Consider the following 20,344-nt stretch of genomic DNA (forward strand, 5'->3'; position numbering starts at 1 on the left):
TAAAGCGAGATTTAAAACCCAAAAGTTTTTATTTGTCCCATTTTAACAAGATATATGAGACTGCCTGGAGGAATAACACATAAAGCTGAAGAAAGCATTTGTAATTTTCCGAAGGTGTTCCTCAGGGATCAGGTGTCGGGTCATTCATCTTTTATTATGATGTTCTCCATTGCGTTACAACTTACTGGTCACTTTATGAACTCCAGCAATCTTTCAGTACTTATACAACTTTGTGCAGTTTGAAATTAAGCATGAATGATAAGAAAAATGTAAATTGATGTTGTTACCAAAGTCTAATTAAATCGTCCATCTGTTAAGACTCTTTATGGTTTGCAGGCTGAGTTCAGTGTCTGAATACAAATACCTTGAAGTCACTGTTGTTTCTCTGCTTCTGGTCTCAAATCACACAGGTGGTTAAAAAAAACTGAAGTTAAAACGGGTTTTTTTGTCTCCTGGTTTTATTTATTCCTGAAAGAAAGAGAATAAATTATTTTTTTATTGTTACATCTCTGCATTTGATTAAACAGATGTAATATATAAACGTTAAAACCATCATCATACGTCATATTTTTGGCGTTTGGTTAATTTCTAATTCTGATTTTTGAATTTTCTGTCCAGATTTATAATCTAATCCGCCCCTAAAAATTACAGGACCTAATTATGATTGATTATTACTGAATTTGCGGGAACAAATTCATTATTTTTTCTCTCTCTAAGTCATGCAGTCCATAAAATATGCTGTTCTTGAAGTATTTTCTAAATTCACACATATTCTGCTAGTAATGATTAAATTTTTTTGAGAAGATCTGCTTTGTGTTTTTCTGTTTTTAACTGACAAAAGAAAATATGCAACATGCTCATCATAATTCATTATTCAGCCTGTGAAGCATTTCCTTAATTGTATGCAATGCTTGACCTTTTTTCTACGCCGTCCTGCTGGGGGAAGGCGGTACTGCAAGCTTTCATGTTTTGTTTTTAAATGCACACCATGAAGTAAACTAATTAAAGCAAATGAGATCAACCTGAGCCCACCCAATTCATTCAATATTTCAGATTAATTGAAGATGAAACAGATTTATCTGGAATTACATTAGAAAGTACTGCCCTCAGGTGGAAGGATCAATTACTACAAAGGGCTACATAGTCTCATAGTCTCTTTGTTCTGCGCATAATTAGATGGATGCAGAGCGGAGAGCGCTGCAGAGAAACACAAGCACATCAGACGGTAGACGTGCAGCACACTGATGCACAAAACATCAACAGCATGCAAAGAAATCCCAGCCTGTGTACATGCATGAATTTAAATGCTTTTACTTGAATAACTTTTGGTAGCAGGAACTTCAAAATTGCTAAAACATATAATTTCACCAAGCATTTTTGTCCAGTTTCTAGTGCAGATGTGTTAGTATGTTTGAAATGAGGTGTTTTAAAGTGACAGCTCTCATTTTGGTGCAAAGCAACGAGTGGAAACATGAATACTAGAGTTTGACATTTCTGCAAAGAACTTCAGCGTTTAGCTTGTACAATCGGTCACAAAAGTGTGAAACCTTTTCTTATTATAACCACAGACTAACGTGGTTTTATTTGTGAAATGGATGGAAAATGACGCATGTTTTGTTTACGAATGCAATTCTGAAAAGTGCACTGCAAAAACACAGAATCTTACCAGTAATTTTCCTTCAACTTTCAAGTACAAATATCTTAGTACGCTTGAAATAAGGCAAAACTGACTTACAAGTATTTTTTGGCAATAGATAAATGAGCTTGTTTTCAGCCAATAATTGCTTAATATTGAGAAAAATTATTAATTTTATTGGCAGATTATTTCACTTATTACAATACATTTTTTCCAATTAAATAATCTGCCAATTGAACTAGCACTTTTTCAACAAAATTACAGACTTATTGTTTTAAAACAAGCTTATTTATCTAGCTGAAAATGTACTTGTAAGTTAGTTTTGTCTTATTTCATGTGTACTGTTTTTTTTTTGCAGTGCAACACAATCATAGGGAATACTACTAATTTCATTCCAGAACCTTCTACAAGCTACAAATGCTCAGCATATTTATGGAAAGTTGAGTGGAAGGAAAAAGTGTAGTTAACCCTACATGTTGCTGAAAAGTTACCAGTAAGTTTTGCCTTATTCCAAGTGTACTAGAAAGTAAAGCAAAAATACTTGATTTTGTGTCTTTGCAGTGAAAGTAAACAGGAATAAAAAGCCTGGATGGATGTTTTTGTTTAATGCAAACAATACAGAATATGAATGTAAATGTTTTTCATCTGTAAGTCTGCATCACCTGGCTCAGCTCGGTGTTTCTCAGAGGTTCAGAAGACTTGTCAAGTCAGACAGATTAAATAAAGCCAGGGTAATGCACTCGGTAACCTATTGTTTAGCCACCAATATGTTTTTCTTTTCCTCTTCTGATATTTATAATGAATTCATAGCAGCATTGACTCCAGTGTGGATCAAAGGGAAGCCTGCGGTTCGCCCTGACTAATGCCTCTTTTCAGTCCGCAGTGTGCAACTGTCAGATACGCGGCCACACAGCCACTGCTTAATGACGGGAGCTGAAAGGTGGTCAAAACAGATGGCTCGGGAACAATATTACCACCTTTACAATGTGCTAATGAGGAGCCAGACGTGACGCCGGCGGGCTTTGCAAAGGTCGCTATAGTGATTCTGTTGCACTGTCGAAGTCATGACCACGCAAACCCGAAGGCGAACCCCACTTCTTTGCTCGGCGTCGCGTGTCGTGACCGGCGTCGTCGAGCGGGTCTGACAGGCTACGAGCAGCAGGGAGTTGGTTCAAAACGGTGATGTAATCGCAGGAAGTAAAAGTAATGGTATGCGGTATCAGCAGAACAGCAATCGTGAGTTATATTTTTGTTTTATGAACCCTGGTGGTGATTCATAAAAGAGTTATACGGCCTAAAAGTCCTCAGCACTGATGCAGAAGATTAAAATTTGCATTTACAGCTGCTGAAAAGGGTTGGGCAGAGACATACCATGTATCTAAAAGCAGCCTACTGCAGCATTGGCTGGATGCTTAGGGTTGACTCCACATATAACTATTTTTTTAAGTTATTGCAATAAATGATAATATTGTTGTTTTGAGACTATTTTTATGGCAAGACTGTTTGTTTAATTACAAGAACATAGTTGTTGGATTCACTTTCCTTCCCACTAGGGGGCTCCACAGCTCATTTCTAACGGAGTTAAAGTGACTTCACGGCCGACCGGAAGTGTCCCGGCGCGAACCGGAAGTTGTTTTATGTCACCATCTGCTGACGCTAGCAAGCTAACTTAGCCCTAAATCTACTTCTTACCTACATTTTTGAGTGTTGCCCAACATGGTGAGTTATTGCTGACGGTTGTAAGCTAATGAGAGAGATGTGTTTTTTGTTCTAAATTATCATTAAGCTAATGAAAATGTTATGTTATTTTGTACATTGGCAGCTAACTAATTAATTAACAACAATGCTAACTGTTGTTTATTGCACAGAGTTGTGTGATACTGATGTTTGTTACTCTTCAAAGGGGTAAAACTTTGTGTTTTATAATTTGTTGGTTAAGCATAATTGGTGATAATATGCTTTACTTTAAAAAGTTTAAAGCTAGTTGAATTGCAATTCTTGTTTTTATTTCCACAGTTTTTAGCATGTAATGTAACACACCAGGCAACAGCCTATTTATATTTTTTGTAACAGTAATCATGATATTAACAGAATAAGGATGCAATTTACCAGAATAACTTCTTATGAGTAAAATGTGTTGTTTTAATTAGAAAAATTTGGATAATATTTTTTTTTATTTTCATGTTGAAGTACTCAAAACAATGATTTAATTCTCCTATGTTATAACTTTATTCTCACATTATTTCAACTTTATAGTCACATGACTTTATTCTTACTAAAATAATAATATTTATAAAAAACTCCCAGCCCGACCCGTATATTTTACCCTAATAAAGTCCAAATAAATCGCAGCTGTAAAACAAGGTGGCGGCTCTGAATTATAGAAAGACAGCATTGGTAAAAAAAATTAATAAATAAAAAAAATACTGACTTTTCAAAATTTAAATGTTCAAAAATGCAACTAATTGATGAGATCGATTTAATAGCCAGCCCTATTGTGTACATAAATGCATATATTTATTATTCTCTGATGGTTAGGCAGCGTCTGATGGTAGCAGTCAAGCAAAGCTTTATACTCAAATCAAACAGCAGCGAATATCAAGAGATTCTCTATTATGAAAACCTTGAGATGCAAGACTTTTTTTTTTCCAGGACAGAATATTATTTTCTCGCTGATTGTACAGCAGCATTGTGTACCTGAGATGTGAAAACAAAACCAGCATAAAAACAAAAGGTAATTTACACCCAGTAGTTGTCATACCCTGCTGGCGATGCAACAGATGTTGGCATGACGGGAGGATGAAAGTGGAGGAGGGAGGAAGTTGATGTAGCCGCATCCAGCAGAGACAGAGCTTTATGAAAGTTTTTAGACTTGGTGGGAAATGAATAGTGTGAATAAAAGATCATGCACACACATGTCCACACACATTCACAACTCTATTCCAGATTTATTTGAGGCTAATGTACACATAGCTAAGGTACACTTAGGTAAATGAGTCAATAATCTCCAGATAGTTTTTGTTTTTGTTGTGTATCTTTATATTAAGATATGCAAAGATAAGTTATCCCAGACAAGCTAAGCTAATAAAATGCCAACACACTAGCTAAGCTAACCAATTGGTAGATGGAGTTTCATTTTCATACTTCCTGTCTATGACATTTGTCTCTAAGATAACATACAGCTAAACTTTACTCTAAGCTGACACATTCTAAGCTTACAGCTGACAGATGGAGTCTTCTCCTTGACCTAACTTTTCACCCAGTGACATGTTAAATTAGCCAAGCTAACAGTTCCTTCATAGAAAGTTTTCCTTTACTTACATGTTATTGTAAGATAAGGTGTGCTAAAAAATCTTAAAAGTCCTAAATAGTCTCTTTTTTACTTACTTTTTTTTGTTTTGTTAGTTAAGATAGGCTAGGCTAAGAAATGCTCAATAATGCCATGCTAACTAGCTAGCAAATGAACTTCAACCAGCTATTCCACTAAAGTGTGCTTGTCTAGTTTACCTGCTACTATCTCTCATGTTATCCCTATCTCAGTGTTTACTATAAGCTAATACATGCTAAACCAAGCTAATACCTGCTTCTGAGAAATGCTCCTGATGTCGCTTGTATTTTTATTATTTTGATTAGTTAATTATTTCAAAGTTTATTTAGAAAGATGAGACAGTTAAAGGTTGTTTCTTAATTACAACATCAATCTGGGTGACTTACTCATGGTAGATGTAAAAGAGAGAAGCTAGTTAGCAAGGGTATATTAGACCTGTCACTAGCATATTTAAAACCAAATTACATTTTTTACATGGATTTAAGACTTTTTAAGGGTTTAATTTTAGATGTATGGATTTTCTAAGGTGCTATTGTAGGAGAGACTACCAATGACAGCTTTACTAACTTGAGATAACTCAGCAAGTAATACATTTCAGGATTTTCAGAAAGCTTTTTCAGTTGCCTGTAGAGCTACATTGTTCACTAATGCTTAAAAAACTTTAGTTGGACCAGAAGGACCATTTTTTTCCCACTGTCCTCTGCCTCACAACACATTTTTTCATTAAGTTTAGCAGCAGGAGGGAGCAGCAAGGTAGAGACAGAGGCTCTGCTGAACCCCAGAGAACATGCAGAAGTGGATCCCCCCTAACGCAGTTAATCCGAGTGTATATGTGTAAAACGGCAATCAGAAATGTGTGTTTTATAAAATTGAAGTGAGCAAAACAAGTTTCTGTCAAACATTAAAAAAAACATGTTAGAATTTAGAGTTTCTTGTCAGGAAATGAGGCGGTTTGCTTTTGATTTCCTCTGTGTTTCGTCGCTCTGAAGGGATTTTACGAATCTGGAAAGCAGGTAGCAGCGTTGCACCTCTTGGGATAGAAACATGTGGCATATTACATGTGAGAACCACTATGCAAACACACTCCTGGAGGACCCTGGTGCTCTATTAGATTCATATTGGAGGCCTGCTGAGAATATTTTGAAAGAGAAATGAAATAGTGCCAATGTCTGAGTTAGCTCCCCGCAGAGAGAGTAATTTTTCGTCGGTAGGGAAAGGAAAGGGTCAGACTCAGATGGCCCATTGTTTGCACACATTGGTGTGTCATTTTATTCATCCTGGTGGGAAGGAATCGCATTAAAACCTACTTATAGAACAACGCAGAAGAACTGTACCAGAGATGATTGATTATTCACTTCCTTCTAATGATGCTAAAGAACATTCTGGTTGTCAAGGACGTCCAAGTCATTAGAAGCAGGAAGACTTTCCTTCCCAAGCAGCCGCTGCATGCACAGAACCAATGTGTTGGCCAATGAATATTTCATTCGGATGCAAAGACCAGACAATATGATTCTCTAGATGCACTAACAGCCACCATCAATTCTGCCGTGATTTTTCTCTGTCACCAGGAAAACCTGGTAAGAGCTCAATTTCATGGTTGGTTGGATGCAAAGGTTGTTTGAGTCCGACGTTGTGGCTGGAAAAGCTGAAAAGTTTGCATTTTTTTCCTTTACCCCCCATTTTGCAGACTGGGAATGTTAATGAGGCCGAAAAGTGAAAAGGTTAATAAAAACCACGCAGAAGGAAGAATCATACAGAAGAGGATCAGGGCCACTGAACAAAAAAAATGACTTTAAACTGGGAATTTTGACCTTTATTTGGTCAAAATTTTGAGTTTAATCTCAGAATTAAAAATTTTTTCTCAGAAATGTTTTACTTTAATGTCAGAACTCTGACTTTTTTTCTCATAATTTAGACTATTTAAACTGAGAATTCTGACTTAAACTATTTTCCTCAAAATTTTATCTTCAATCTCTGATTTTTGACTTTTTTTCATTTCAAAATTCTGACTATAAACTCAGAATTTTGACTTTCTCATAATTCTAACTTTAATTTTAGAAACCTGACCTTAATCTCAGAACTCTGACTCTAATCCCAAAAATTCGGACTTTAGTTAAACTGACAATTCTTTCTCTGACTGATTTTTTTTACCGCTATCCAGCATTTTTGTTTAAATTTTGCCCTTACCATATGGGATTATTCTTTTTTCTCTTTTATACATATTTTTATATTTATTCCCCATTTTGGGGCAGTAAAGGATATTTTATGGTGTTTTCCACACCGTGTGATGGGCTGCAGTGCCAGAAGAGGAGGTTCTGTCGAACAGAAACTCCTGCTGCTCAGTGATATATAAGTCTCGGTTTTCCATTAGTGCCAGCTGCCACTTAAACAGATGACTCATTTAAGTCCAGCTGTCTACTTTATGAGACATATAATGATTTCATACTTTAGTATTTACAATTATCGAGCTGCAGTTCCCCGTGCGTGAAGCTGCAGACTGTCAGGCCCAGTTTAGAACAATGCATGAAGCTTCCTGCTCCACGTCGCTCCGGACTCAGGTTAACGTTTGCAGAAAATAAAAAAGATGAACACCAGCTGGACAGACAGAGGATATTAGTGGTATTGGTTTGCTGATTGAAATCAATAATGATCAATAGCGATGTCATGCACCAAACTTACTAACTACTTCTTAAAGTTGAGGAGCAGGCAGCTGATTTCCTCTGTTCTGTTATTTTGGATGTAAAATCTGTTCTGAAAACTTTTAATTAGATCATGATCCACTTTTATTTATTGATTGATTATGAATTTTATTTAATTGTTTTTATCTGTTCTTTATCACATTTTTATTCATTTATTTATCCATCATGTTTTATATGTTTTAAACATGTGATAAAAACAAAATATTTCAAGGTAACTAAAATTTTATTCCTTATTTCATTTATTGAATATCCATTTTTCCTTCTCTTGTATTTATCTAATTATTTAATATTGTACTTTATATTCATTTGAGTTCTTTTCTATTTTCTATGCATATTCATTTATTTTTGATCTATTTCTTTATATGTTTTTTACTTTTGTTTTATTTGTCTATTTATTATCCAGATTTTTTAGATAAATGTAAATATTTTTCTATTTATGCATTTGATTTATTTATATCAATTTATTAGTTTGATTTTTTATTTACAATCCATGTTTATTTTTTAACGTTTTTTCCTTATTTTATTCATCTATTAGTTTTCTTTCTTTTTATTATTTTATCTATTTACTATCCACATTTAAAATCATTTTTATCTATTTATTCTTAATTTTCTTTATTTTATGAAGCACGTTTCAATAAAAAATTGTAAAAGCACTATAGATCTAAAACAGATCAAACAACAAAAATACTAAAATAAAATACATAGACTGTATTTTCAAGAGAAACTAAAAACAATTCCTGTCTAATATTTAAAATGGCAGCAATGAGTTTCAGGTTAGCTGGTACAACCAGCACAATATGAATGAATGAATGAATGAATGGACGGACGTTCGTTCAGATGGTAAATCCTGTTTCTCCGATAAAAGCCGAGTTAACGTCAACCTGTCCTCCTCTGTTGTGATGGAAATTGTGTTGATTCTCCAAATTCAAATCACTCTCAATACTTCTCATCCTGAGCTTTTAATAAAAACATTACCCTGTACAACAGAATTATATTTCCACATTCTCCATAAAACCAATTACGAGGACAGTGGTGAATGTCTCTCCTCCCAGAGGACGTCCAACGTCTCCGCTCCCTCTGGTGCTGCTTTGCTTCTGGGGTTGCAAAAAGCAATTAAAGGCGCCACCTGTTTCTCCGTTCCTCTGCCTCCGCTGCTGGATAATTGGAAACCTCTGTCTATTGGTGTTGGCACTCGACCTCATCTGCAGCTGATATTTCACACAACTGGCCCTTAAAGCTGCCAAATGGAACCAAAACTGAGCTGTGAAACCGTTTTTTGGGCTTCTAAATGGTCTAATCTTTTGTTGTAGCAGAATCAGGTGTTCGCTGACGTTTGGGAAACTTTACGTTGAACCTCTGAGGAAATCTACGGCACAACAACAGGAGTTTTTAACTTATTAGGATTCAGCTGTTTGGAGCTAATTAATGATGTTTAGGGATTGCCGTACATGCAGGCAGAGCTATGAGCAGAGACCGGCCAATCAGCATCCCTTAACAGAATGATGTCACTTCCTCTTTCATTTACTGATCTGTGATGATTTCTGTAAAGTTTTTTAACCTATTCATGTGTTCATCCATCCATCTGAACATCCTACTGTTCACTCATCCATCTGAACATCCAACCGTTCATCCATCCATCTGAACATCCTACTGTTCACTCATCCATCTGAACATCCAACCGTTCATCCATCCATCCATCTGAACATCCTACCGTTCATCCATCCATCTGAACATCCTACTGTTCACTCATCCATCTGAACATCCAACCGTTCATCCATCCATCTGAACATCCTACCGTTCACTCATCCATCTGAACATCCAACCGTTCATCCATCCATCTGAACATCCTACTGTTCACTCATTCATCTGAACATCCAACCGTTCATCCATCCATCTGAACATCCTACTGTTCACTCATCCATCTGAACATCCAACCGTTCATCCATCCATCTGAACATCCTACTGTTCACTCATCCATCTGAACATCCAACCGTTCATCCATCCATCCATCTGAACATCCAACCGTTCATCCATCCATCTGAACATCCTACTGTTCACTCATCCATCTGAACATCCAACCGTTCGTCCATCCATCTGAACATCCGTCCATCTGAACATCCAACCGTTCGTCCATCCATCTGAACATCCTACTGTTCACTCATCCATCTGAACATCCATCGATCTGAACATCCAACATTCATCCATCCATCTTTTTGTAGATTCTTCCACCGATTTCTCTGAATATAAAGTTTTCTTTTAAGCCATCCATCCACCCATTCATCCGCTCATCCTAGAGCCTGCAGTGCAGTAACTGAGTTACTTTTATTTCCTTAAAATCTCTTTGATCCTCTTTTCACACCATAAGCCGTACTGCTAACCTTTACGGTTTTTAAGGCGCCGTCAAAAAAATGATGCAACGCTCTCATCACTCTTCAGGTCCAACTCTTTCTGCTTTAGCTCCAGCTAACAGCTGGACGTTCCTCTGCAGCATGAAGCCAAATAAAGCCAGTTTGATCCTGGCCTTTGCTTATCTCTTACAGAAGGAGGATAAGATCAACCAAATGCCAGCGTGCTACACGACTACAAGCCCTAAATACGAATAATACACTTACACTGCAGCAGAAGAGCTTGTACTTTCAAACCATGTCTCTTCAGTGTTTTATCTTCAAGGCCAGATGGGACATATGGGACTGCTACAACCATTTTCAATAACAAGGAGCTCTGATTTGTTTAGATATGCTGATTTCCAAGGTTGGGGAAAAAAGAGGATGCATATTCATACACCGAGTTCAGAAAAACAAGGAAAAATAGAAAATTATATCACAAACTTTATGGCAGAATAGACATATTTCAAAATTTATTAGCTTGTTTTTAGCGTAACGTTCAATGTTCATAAATGTTTTTACACTTTATTCTTAATTGTACAACTGAGGGAAAAAGAGGCATGGTTTTCATAGCCTTTTATACATCTAAATAAAAAATCTAATCAAAATATATTTATGTAGCACCTTTCAATGTCTACAAACTGATTTACAAAGTAACAAATGCAATAAAACACTGCAAAAACATAAAATCTTACAAGTATTTTGGTCTAGTTTCTAATGCAAATATCTTAGTTCACTTGAAATAAGACAAAACTAACTCGTAAGTAACTTCAGAAAGATAAAGGAGCTTGTTTTAAGTAAATAATTCTTTAATATTGATTTAAGTACTAGATCAAGTAGCAGATTATTTTATTTTATTTGCCATGAGAAAAATGTCTTGTTATAAGTGAGATAATCTGCTACTTCTTTATTCCTAGACTGAATGAAATGTAACATGACTTGCTTAATTTGCCCATGAGTGACACAAAAAAGCCAGCTAGCTAGCTAACAAGGGTATGTTAGCAGCTAGCTAGCGGTAGCTGCAACCGCCTTGAGTCACAAAACGCAATAAAGATGTCAAACTGTTACCTGACACAAAAGTCTCCAGGAGGAGTAAACTACATGAAATAAATTAGATTAAATAGTCCTGCCACAAAACAATTCAGGCCAACTTAATTTTGCTTAAAAATTAATTTAATATATTTTAAGGTCTTAATTTTAGATGCATGAATTTAAGGCTTTTAAATATTTTTTAATGATGTGCGGATACCTTGATACGGCAGAGTAAATTAAGAGAATAAAATAAAATAAAAATATTTCGAGATTAACGTTGCAATACTACGAGAATAAAGCCATAATATTACCAGAATAAAGTCGTAACATTTTGACTTTTTTCTCATACAAGTTTATTCTTGTAATCTTCTAAATTTATTCTCATAATTTTATTATTTTTATTTCTTAGCATGACCCTAATACTCCCGTCATCCCCTGAAATATATGCCTCAATTTTTAGAAAACCATTAATCTTTTAAATATGTTAAATAAATTTGAGTTTAAATTCAACTATTAAATAAATATTCCTTCCACTCCAAATTTTGAACTGCTTTGATTTGACCTTTTAAACAAACTCCTAATAAGAGACATTAACGTCTTAAAGCGGTGTGTGATAATGCGTTTATAAGGTGTGTGAATGTTCTGATGTTTTCCTGCTATGGTAGCATTGGGGTGTGTGTGTGTGTGTGTGTTTGTGTGTATTTGCTGGATGTGGGACTGCTGGCAGCGATTGCCCCTGTTTTCCCATTTCCCCTCTGGCTAATCACTAGAGTCCCTGTAAATCCTCAGTATCACCAAGGGATCAAGAGAAGGCCTCAAAGCCTCAGGGAGCCTATTTCCTCTGAGAGCAGAACACAAACTGGAAAGCTGCTTGATATATTTGCTGGCCCGGGGAAGGTCCAGACTTCAGGGGCAGAGAAAAAGATTCTCCTCAACACGCTGCTGGTAGGTCTCCATTACGGATATAGCACATCCGACTTCACACACAAAGAGAAAGAAAAAACTTTTAAAACGGTGGCTGCTGTTTCAAGAAACAGATTATTGTGACAAAAACAGAAAAAGAGACATTTCTATCTGCTGGAAAAGGAGAGAAAATGTAAGAGATAGCATCGTGAGACGCCTCGCTCTGGACCTTCATTTTGAAACTGCAGTGGCTGTTTTCCAGCCGCCGCAGTTAAACAAAATAATTAGTTTGGTTTGGATCAGCCACCTCGGGGGTTGCTGGATTAGCTCTTGGAGGACAGCGTTCTGATGAGAGCCGAGATATACTGCCACACGCCCAGCACTGAGGAGCTTTTGATGGTTTTAAAAGCCTTGAGCGAGTGACAATTACAGCCTGCATGGCAAACAGGGTCAAAGGCAATGAGAGGCGGCGGACGCCGAAGCGGGAGGTCACCGGGGAAACAGCCGGTTGTATAGCTGGGCTGTACATCGGCGGATAATGGAGACTAGGGAGAAGTGGGAAAAGGGCAAAACGGACTCCTGACGTAGTCCCTGCTGTAAAACCGAAAGAAAAACACCTTCAGATGGGAGGTTTTTAGAGGCTAATGGACACAAAATAACAGCATTTAACTGTGTAGCTTGAATAGTGAGGAGCGGCACAACGGCAAAGAAGATCCACTGAACACAATCTGAAGAGTTTATAGAGTCTGCCCCGAAAATCAATAAACAATAACCGGAATAAATAAATACGGTTTCAAACGAGGACTTTAGCATTGTTAGCAGCTAACAGTTAGCTAGTTGTGGCATTCTTACAGTAATTAATTAACAGTTTTTGAAGTGAGTTTCTGTAAAATAAGTAGTTGTAATACATCACATATCTGTAGTAGAAAGGTGTCACATCACTAATGCTGTATTCAGACCGAACATGATTTGAGTGTCAGTTGTTTACGTGGAGTTTCTTGCAGACTGACTCGGTCTACTCTCGCGCTGCACATTTGAAGTGTTTCGGTCGTTTGACGTGGCCGATGCTGGAGTTGAAAAATCTAAGCTTTTGCAGTTGTACCAATCAGAGAGACTCCATTATTTGACGTAGTGGTGGATAGTTGGGGTTAGCAGGTCATCAAACTGGTTGTGGTTGAGACTAAAATAGCGCTGATGGTGACTGTCATCAACTCCCGGCTAGGTTGTGAAGCTCACCAAACTCACAACACCTTTGAATTATCTGGTGAATTCAAACACTCTCCCGACGACGACATTCTCTTACTTTCAGTAAATAATGCCAAGCCACTCTCTCATCAGCCATTCCATCAGCCATTGTACAATGAGACCGGCAACGGAAAACAATGGCTCCTCTCATCTCAAAGCAACTCTAGACAAACGTCTAGAGCAAAATGTCAAGCATCTTACTTTAAAGTGTGTCCAACTTGAGACGTCAGACATGTTTTTGACATGCGAAACTTGTTCACTCTGGGCGCAGCATAAAAGATTTTTGAAGAAAATTCTGGAAGCTAAAAACCAAGCTAAGTGTCTGTTCGATTGACTTTAGGTTTCTGAAAGCTGTAAAAATGTTTTAAAAAATTCAATGTGGTTTATTTTCATAGCAAAAGTCATCTTTGGGGACTTGATTGACACATCAACAAGTTGAAAAATGATGAGATTTTGGTGAGAACATCAGTTAAACTATTCCAGTATCTTGAGAAATTTAGTTTAGCTTTCTGGATTTCACATCAAGGCAGATAAAGAAATATTTACACACTTAAAAATTCCAGCATCAAGCATCAAAGTTTAAGATAACCAGAGCAAATAAATCTGGTTTCAAACAATGACTTTAGCATTGTTAGTAGCTAACGATGAGCTATTACTACTGTAACTAAAAGTTTGGCTCATACTTTTTGAAGTGAGTATTGCCTATTCCTAAAAAAAACAATTTCTGTGTATTTTTTAAATGAATTTTTAACCAAAATTTGATCACTCTGTTAGAACAACCTCACCTTCCTTGCACATGAATAAGACTGTAAAAAAAAATAGATGATTGATGATATTTGTATCTATAGAGAGGAGGTTCAGGGAGCCATTTTGTTTTTGCTAGAGGGTGACCTGTTGGTGCATTGGGATTAAAGTTAGCAAAAAAAACCTAAATACTTATAAAAGGAAATCCAATCAAACTTGGCCCTTGCACCTCAGCCTCTAGTTGGATGTTACAAAAGATGTTCAACAGTAGGGACAGCACAGCATAACCTGAGCACAAACCAAAGCACCAGGTTCCTTTGGTTGAGAGACTTGCTGCAGTGAGGTCGACTTCAGGTCATTCCTGCCTAAAGCAATAACTTTATACATGGACTCAGTGTACCAGGAGAAGGATCTTATTCAACATGAAATGAACAACGTAACCTCCTTGTGATTTGTATAGAAGTACAGATATTCTTTTTTATTAAACCTCATCCTGGTAATAATACCTTTAATTTTTTTTAAATGTAGCTTGTTGGATAATAGGGGATGAATAGTGGCCAAGTATTGTACTGTACAAATTTGTTTCCTTCTACTTAAGCATGACATCGACACACAGACAAAAAGGGTGCATTCACATCAGTTAAGATGGTCCGGTTTGTTTCAGGAGGTGTGAACGTGCATTCAAAGCAAAAAAGTGAACTCTGGTCCGCCCAAAGTCTTGGTCTCGGTTCAGCTGAAGTGAACTGGTGCGGTTCAGATGAATATGTGAACAAAAAGCGGTTTGGGGGCGTGCCGTGGTGGCGTAGTGGTTAGCGCGACCCGTATTTGGAGGCCTTGAGTCCTCGACGCGGCCGTCGCGGGTTCGACTCCCGGACCCAGCGACATTTGCCGCATGTCTTCCCCCTCTCCTTCCCCATTCCTGTCAGCCTACTTTCGTAAAAGGGACACTAGAGCCCACAAAAGACCCCCTGGAGGGGTAAAAAAAAAAAAAAAAGGCGATTTGGAGATCGGTCCAAAAGCAGGAAGTGGACTCCATTTCGTCTCATTTGAAGAAGGTCGGGAAGCTGGTTGACCTCTGATGACCCCTAGAACTTTTTTCTTAATATTTTTAAAATGATAGCTGCACAAATGAAAATCTTTGCTGCACAAACCAGCACAAACGTAGCCGAGTTGATTGACACCCATTTCGTCTGATTTGAAGAAGGTGGGGGGGCTGGTTGACCTTTGATGACCTCTAAAAACATTTATTTATATCTTTAAAATGATAGCAGCACAAACGAAAATTTTTGCTGCACAAACCAGCACAAATGTAGCACAAACGTTTGACACCAGTTTTGTCTGATTTGAAGAAGGTGGGGGGGCCAACTTCACTCAGGTAGCGTGAAAACACTTAGAATTACTGTAGAGTCATTCCATGAGAAGAGCTCAAATTGAACTGATATTTCCAAATTTTCAGCATTAAGGACAAAGTTAACTATCAAAAATACATTTTCACAGAATTATTTTTTTATAACTTCTTCTTACATCCAAGCGACACACAGAACATTATGTCCACCAGTCAGTATATTGTGTTTTTTATGCTTGCACCATTGTAAGGAGGTCCTACTGAAGAAAAAAGCAATTTATTGTCGTAATGAGTAGAAATAATGGTTTCAAAAAACCTATTCATTGTAAAATGATCCATATTTGATTGACATATTATTACTACAGTATTAATTATTATTATTATTATTACCACTATATATATTTAACATTTAAAATTCTGTGAAATACACTTTTCATTTAGCATTCATAATACATTTCTAAGTGGATGCTGACTTTAGCACTGTTAGCAGCTAACAGATTTGCTGTGTTAGCTAGCTGTGGCCTTTTTATAGTAATCAAATGTTTGGTTAATACTTTTTGAAGTAATTTTCTGTAAAAAAAAAAATATAGTAGTTCATATATCTGTATTAGAAATGTATCATATCATGAAGAGATTTGTGAGGGGAAAAATCTCAGAGAGCTAGAAGCTGCCAAGCTAGCTTTAGGTAACATTAGCTTGTTAGACTGTCCATTTTGAAAGTAAAATCTTTAAAAATTACTACATGAACTAGTTTTATCTTGAAATAAATAGATTATTTTTTAAAATTATTTCAAGGTTTAGACCCTGTTTAGTTTTCAGTAGTGATTTCCTCTAAATTATGCAAAAGACTCCTTATCCTGCCGTACTTTTACTGTTTTATTTTTGAGCATTTCTTTCTTCCTGCTGAAAACACTTACTTTAGCTAAACTGGTACTTCTGCTGAAGTACCAGTTTAGATTATAGTTTCACAGATTATAGTTTCATTTTAATTTTTCCTACAAGAGTTCGCAAGAGTATTTTCTGCAACGTCTGATGCATCAGATTAGCCTCTTCGAATAATCAGCGTGTTTCAAAACCATGAAAGGACTGAAAATGTGAAATCCAAGCACCAAAAACACTCCCCAACTCATTCTCCTATGAGCTAAAGCTGCATTTGGTATAAGATTAGAGACAAAAAGAAAAAATAAAGCTACAATTAAGTGTGAAAACAACAAGTTTAAGTTTTTAATCGGAATCATCAACACAGAACCATGTTTGATTCCCTAATTTGTGTTGGAAAGTAGGATTTTTATGGAGAAAAAGAGACGCTTCAACCATTTAAAAAACATTTTAACTCAATTAGAATCAAACTAAAATAAGAGCAGAAAAATTACTAATGCTTTGGGGAAAAAGTTGAACTCGTCTTAGTAATATTCTCAGCCTCACTTCTTCCAGGATGTTTGACAAATGTTCTTCAAGAAATAGTTTTGCCATTGACAAATATTTCTGACAAATATGGTGCAATGAATACTAGATCACTCCTTCAGCATACATGCTGTATGGAAATTAGACTTAAATTTGTTTTTTTCCTCCCCTCTTCATCCCAGAGATGCCGTACATGATTTTGGTGGCAGACAGACAAGAGTAAAAGAAAAAAAAAAACTATATATATGCAGTATATATATATATATATATATATATATATATATATATATATATATATAAAAACATACTGAACCCAAGGGGATAAACACGATGGAGGTGGAAAAGTCTCAGCAGGAAACCGAAAAAAAGAGAAAAGAAACAAGACTTGCAGGAGTGTTTTGTAAACAAAACATGTTAAATTACTCGAGGACACGTTAGGGAATATTTTAACTTTCATCGTTTTGCTCATGTTGGCAGTAAGGAGGGAAAATGGCACCTGGAGTTTTAAAGGTGGTAAAGAAAACCGTCAGAAGGAGATTGGATGAAAATTAGGATTCTTTTTATGATTGTTAAACTCCACTGTCCTTCATCAGGCTTTAAAGATCCTCATTTTAATGGTTTACATCTTATTTTATATGCGATTAATTGTGTTGAACTGAAAGTTCAACATTATTAATTTGTAGAGCTTTTTGTTTTTTTTATTTTTGCTGTGCAAAATTCACACTTTTTACGTTTTCGTACTTCCATTTGTGTTTCTACTGATTCTAAAAACAGGTTTTGGTTCCTGGAAAACGAGCCGTTTCAAAAACCTTCCTGAGAGTCACGTTAGAAGGGCTCTACACCGTTACCTAGCAACCCCGACCCGTTACCTAGCAACCCAAACTGAGCTTCACCTCCTTAGCAGCACCTTATCTGGATTTAAAGTGACAGAACGCAATAAAACATTTCATTCTGAAACAAATCTCATTATCTAATAATGATTTTGAGCAAAAATATAATGAACATGTTCTGTAAAGACCTTACCTGTTCAACTTTAAAGCTCAGAACCAGAGTCAACCGGTAGTTAACACCCTCAATTGCAACATTTGTTACATTTTCAGCTGCTGTGGTTCTTCTTCACATTGCACTATGTCAAAAAATTTAAAAAAAAATTAAAACCTGTTCCCCTCCTTGCCTGTGGGGGCACTGCACTGAAAACTATAAAAGGAAATGACACAAAAACCTCTGAAGAAGACATTGAGCACAACTTCCTTTTTCACAAAATGTAAACAAAAATGGAGTAGCATCAGACTTTAGCGGTTGTTTTCTCTTTCAATTACCAATCATTTCTTCAGCTAGTGCTAGACTCTCGCATTTATTTTTAGTTGTGTTTACCCAGAATGCCCTGCTCTGTAGCACACCTTCTACTTTTGGAGCGATCTCTAGTCCGCTTGGCGTCCACATATGCATTTGAACTGGACCAGAGTTCTCTTCAACCAAACTGAACCGAGGTTTGTAAGTTTACAGGGGTTCACGTTCTTGGTTTGATTCACACCTCCCCAAAGAAACCAAACTCTAGACAAACAAACTACAATTGGATTAAATGTGATTAAACAGGACTGGAGGAAATGCTCAAATAATACCTGAACTTTGACCCCAAATACCAGAGGAGTTGATAATTCATTGATGCAGAGTAGAACCAAAAAGCAGTTCAAACCATCTTTTCTATCTAACGTAACAAGCAAAGTTTAAATCCCCTACTCCAACATCTCTGTGCCCAGCTTTTTAACCATATAGCTAGATATTTAAAGAGAAGAAGCAAAAGCAAATGAGCTGGATTAGCAGTGCTGAATTGAATTAAACATAATGAATTAACTACCTTTATTCAGTTTCGCCCCAAACCAACACAACCGCTTAAGCTGTAAGTTCAGGGACTATCTTTATGGAGCCGAGCATTCTGGGTAATATTATGCAATATTGAGCATCAACAGGGATAGTAGTATGAGGCCAACAGAAATTATTAATATGTAGTTTCTGCCTAAGAACTTGGTAATATTCTGGATTTCCAGCAGCTCTTTGCCGGATTACAGTTCCTGTTTTTCAATTACTGGGAAACAGAAGTCGGTCCGTTTCTTTTAAACTGACAGCCTGGTGTGTTTGCCTAAATTAAAACCTTGAGAAGCTGGTGTGTAAAAACAATTTGTGCTCTAAAAATGAAAGACAACTTCCAACTGATTGCTCTGGTCCAACCGGTTCACCCCAACATGCAATCCAGCTGGTGGAACGACCTCAGAATCAGTAGTGATTGTTTTCTACCGTCAACTTGTTATTTGTTATCAACACATCAAAAACAGCAATTTGGAGGCTCCCAATCCTAAAAAACAACATCTAGCTGCTGTTTTACTGCTATATTAGATGACACACATCAATATTAACCACAGCTATGGAGCAGGAACAAAAACCAGTTATCATGTGTGCATAAAGCTTTGTCAGAAAAATAAAAGCACATTTCTAGGCGCCTGTGAATTTGTTCATCGTCAATTAAATCAGGTAGAAAAAAAGATGGCAACATCATTGCTGAAAAATAAGTTTAAGCGTTTTAAAACAACAACAAGGAAAACCTCACAAAGCAAAACAGCCTGTAATAATTTTAAGAAGTTAAAGAGAAATGAGAGCAGAAGTAACTTACGTCTGTGTGTCTGGAAGGAGTTGCAGCTTCATAGACAACGTTATGAAATATGTAAAGAAACATTAAATTTTTAATAATTATTGCATTTGTTTAGCATAAATGCTGCCTCAAACCTTCTGGCTTTAGTTGAGTTCTTAGCATTTTTTGCTATGTTAGCTTGAGAAGCAAAGCAGGTTGATTAATTTGACAGAAAGATGAGCATAAAAAATTACATTTTAATAAATTTCACTTATGTTTTATAAGAATGAATAAAAAAACTATGATGGTCTATTCAGGCCATTGTAGAGAGAAAAATATTAAGAGTAAATGTCTGCCAAAAAACTTGAAGATGTTCGACTATTGAAACTCAGAAATTTCCAAGTATTTCTAGAATATTTCTGAGATTAGTCTCAAATTTTTGACATTACAAACTCAGAAGTTTCTTTGTTTTTTTTAAAGAAAATTTCTGATTGTCTTCTAGCAAATTTTCAACTCTTCAAACTCAGGAACTTGCACGTTTTTGAAAAACACATTTTATTATTGAAAATCATAGAGTTTAATCTCAAAAATTCTGATTTTTTGTCACAAATTTTCAACTTTTAAAACAGAAAATTTCCTTGTCTTTTCTAGAAAATGTCTGAGACTAATCTAAAAATTTCACATTTCCACTTTGCCAGATGTATATTAATTTTTCTTCCATTTACAACGACCCTAATACGCCATCATAAAACAACTGATTACATATTATAATAAAATAATTTTTTGTATTTTTGTTTTCTCATATCCCTTCTATCTTTCTGAGCGCCACCTAGTGGCCCCCACATTGAAAAACAGTGCTGTATCTGATGCTCTTCAACTAAATATCCTGAGGAAAAAACTTTAATTTTAGAGCCTGAACTAAAAAGTGGAGTTGAATTATACAACAGAACAGAAGAAAATTAAAGTTTTGTAGTGGCGTAGTCAAAGTCCAGCTCAGA

General features: G+C 36.2%; 1 long non-coding RNA gene across 1 annotated transcript in view; it reads left to right on the top strand.

Annotated features, from left to right (window-relative positions):
- LOC102224166 overlaps positions 1 to 20,344 on the top strand; it is a 153,799-nt gene that overhangs the window by 94,001 nt on the left and 39,454 nt on the right. The gene's annotated exons all lie outside the window — the stretch shown is intronic.

Source organism: Xiphophorus maculatus, chromosome 21 (genome assembly GCF_002775205.1).
Source record: "Xiphophorus maculatus strain JP 163 A chromosome 21, X_maculatus-5.0-male, whole genome shotgun sequence".
Taxonomy (NCBI): domain Eukaryota; kingdom Metazoa; phylum Chordata; class Actinopteri; order Cyprinodontiformes; family Poeciliidae; genus Xiphophorus; species Xiphophorus maculatus.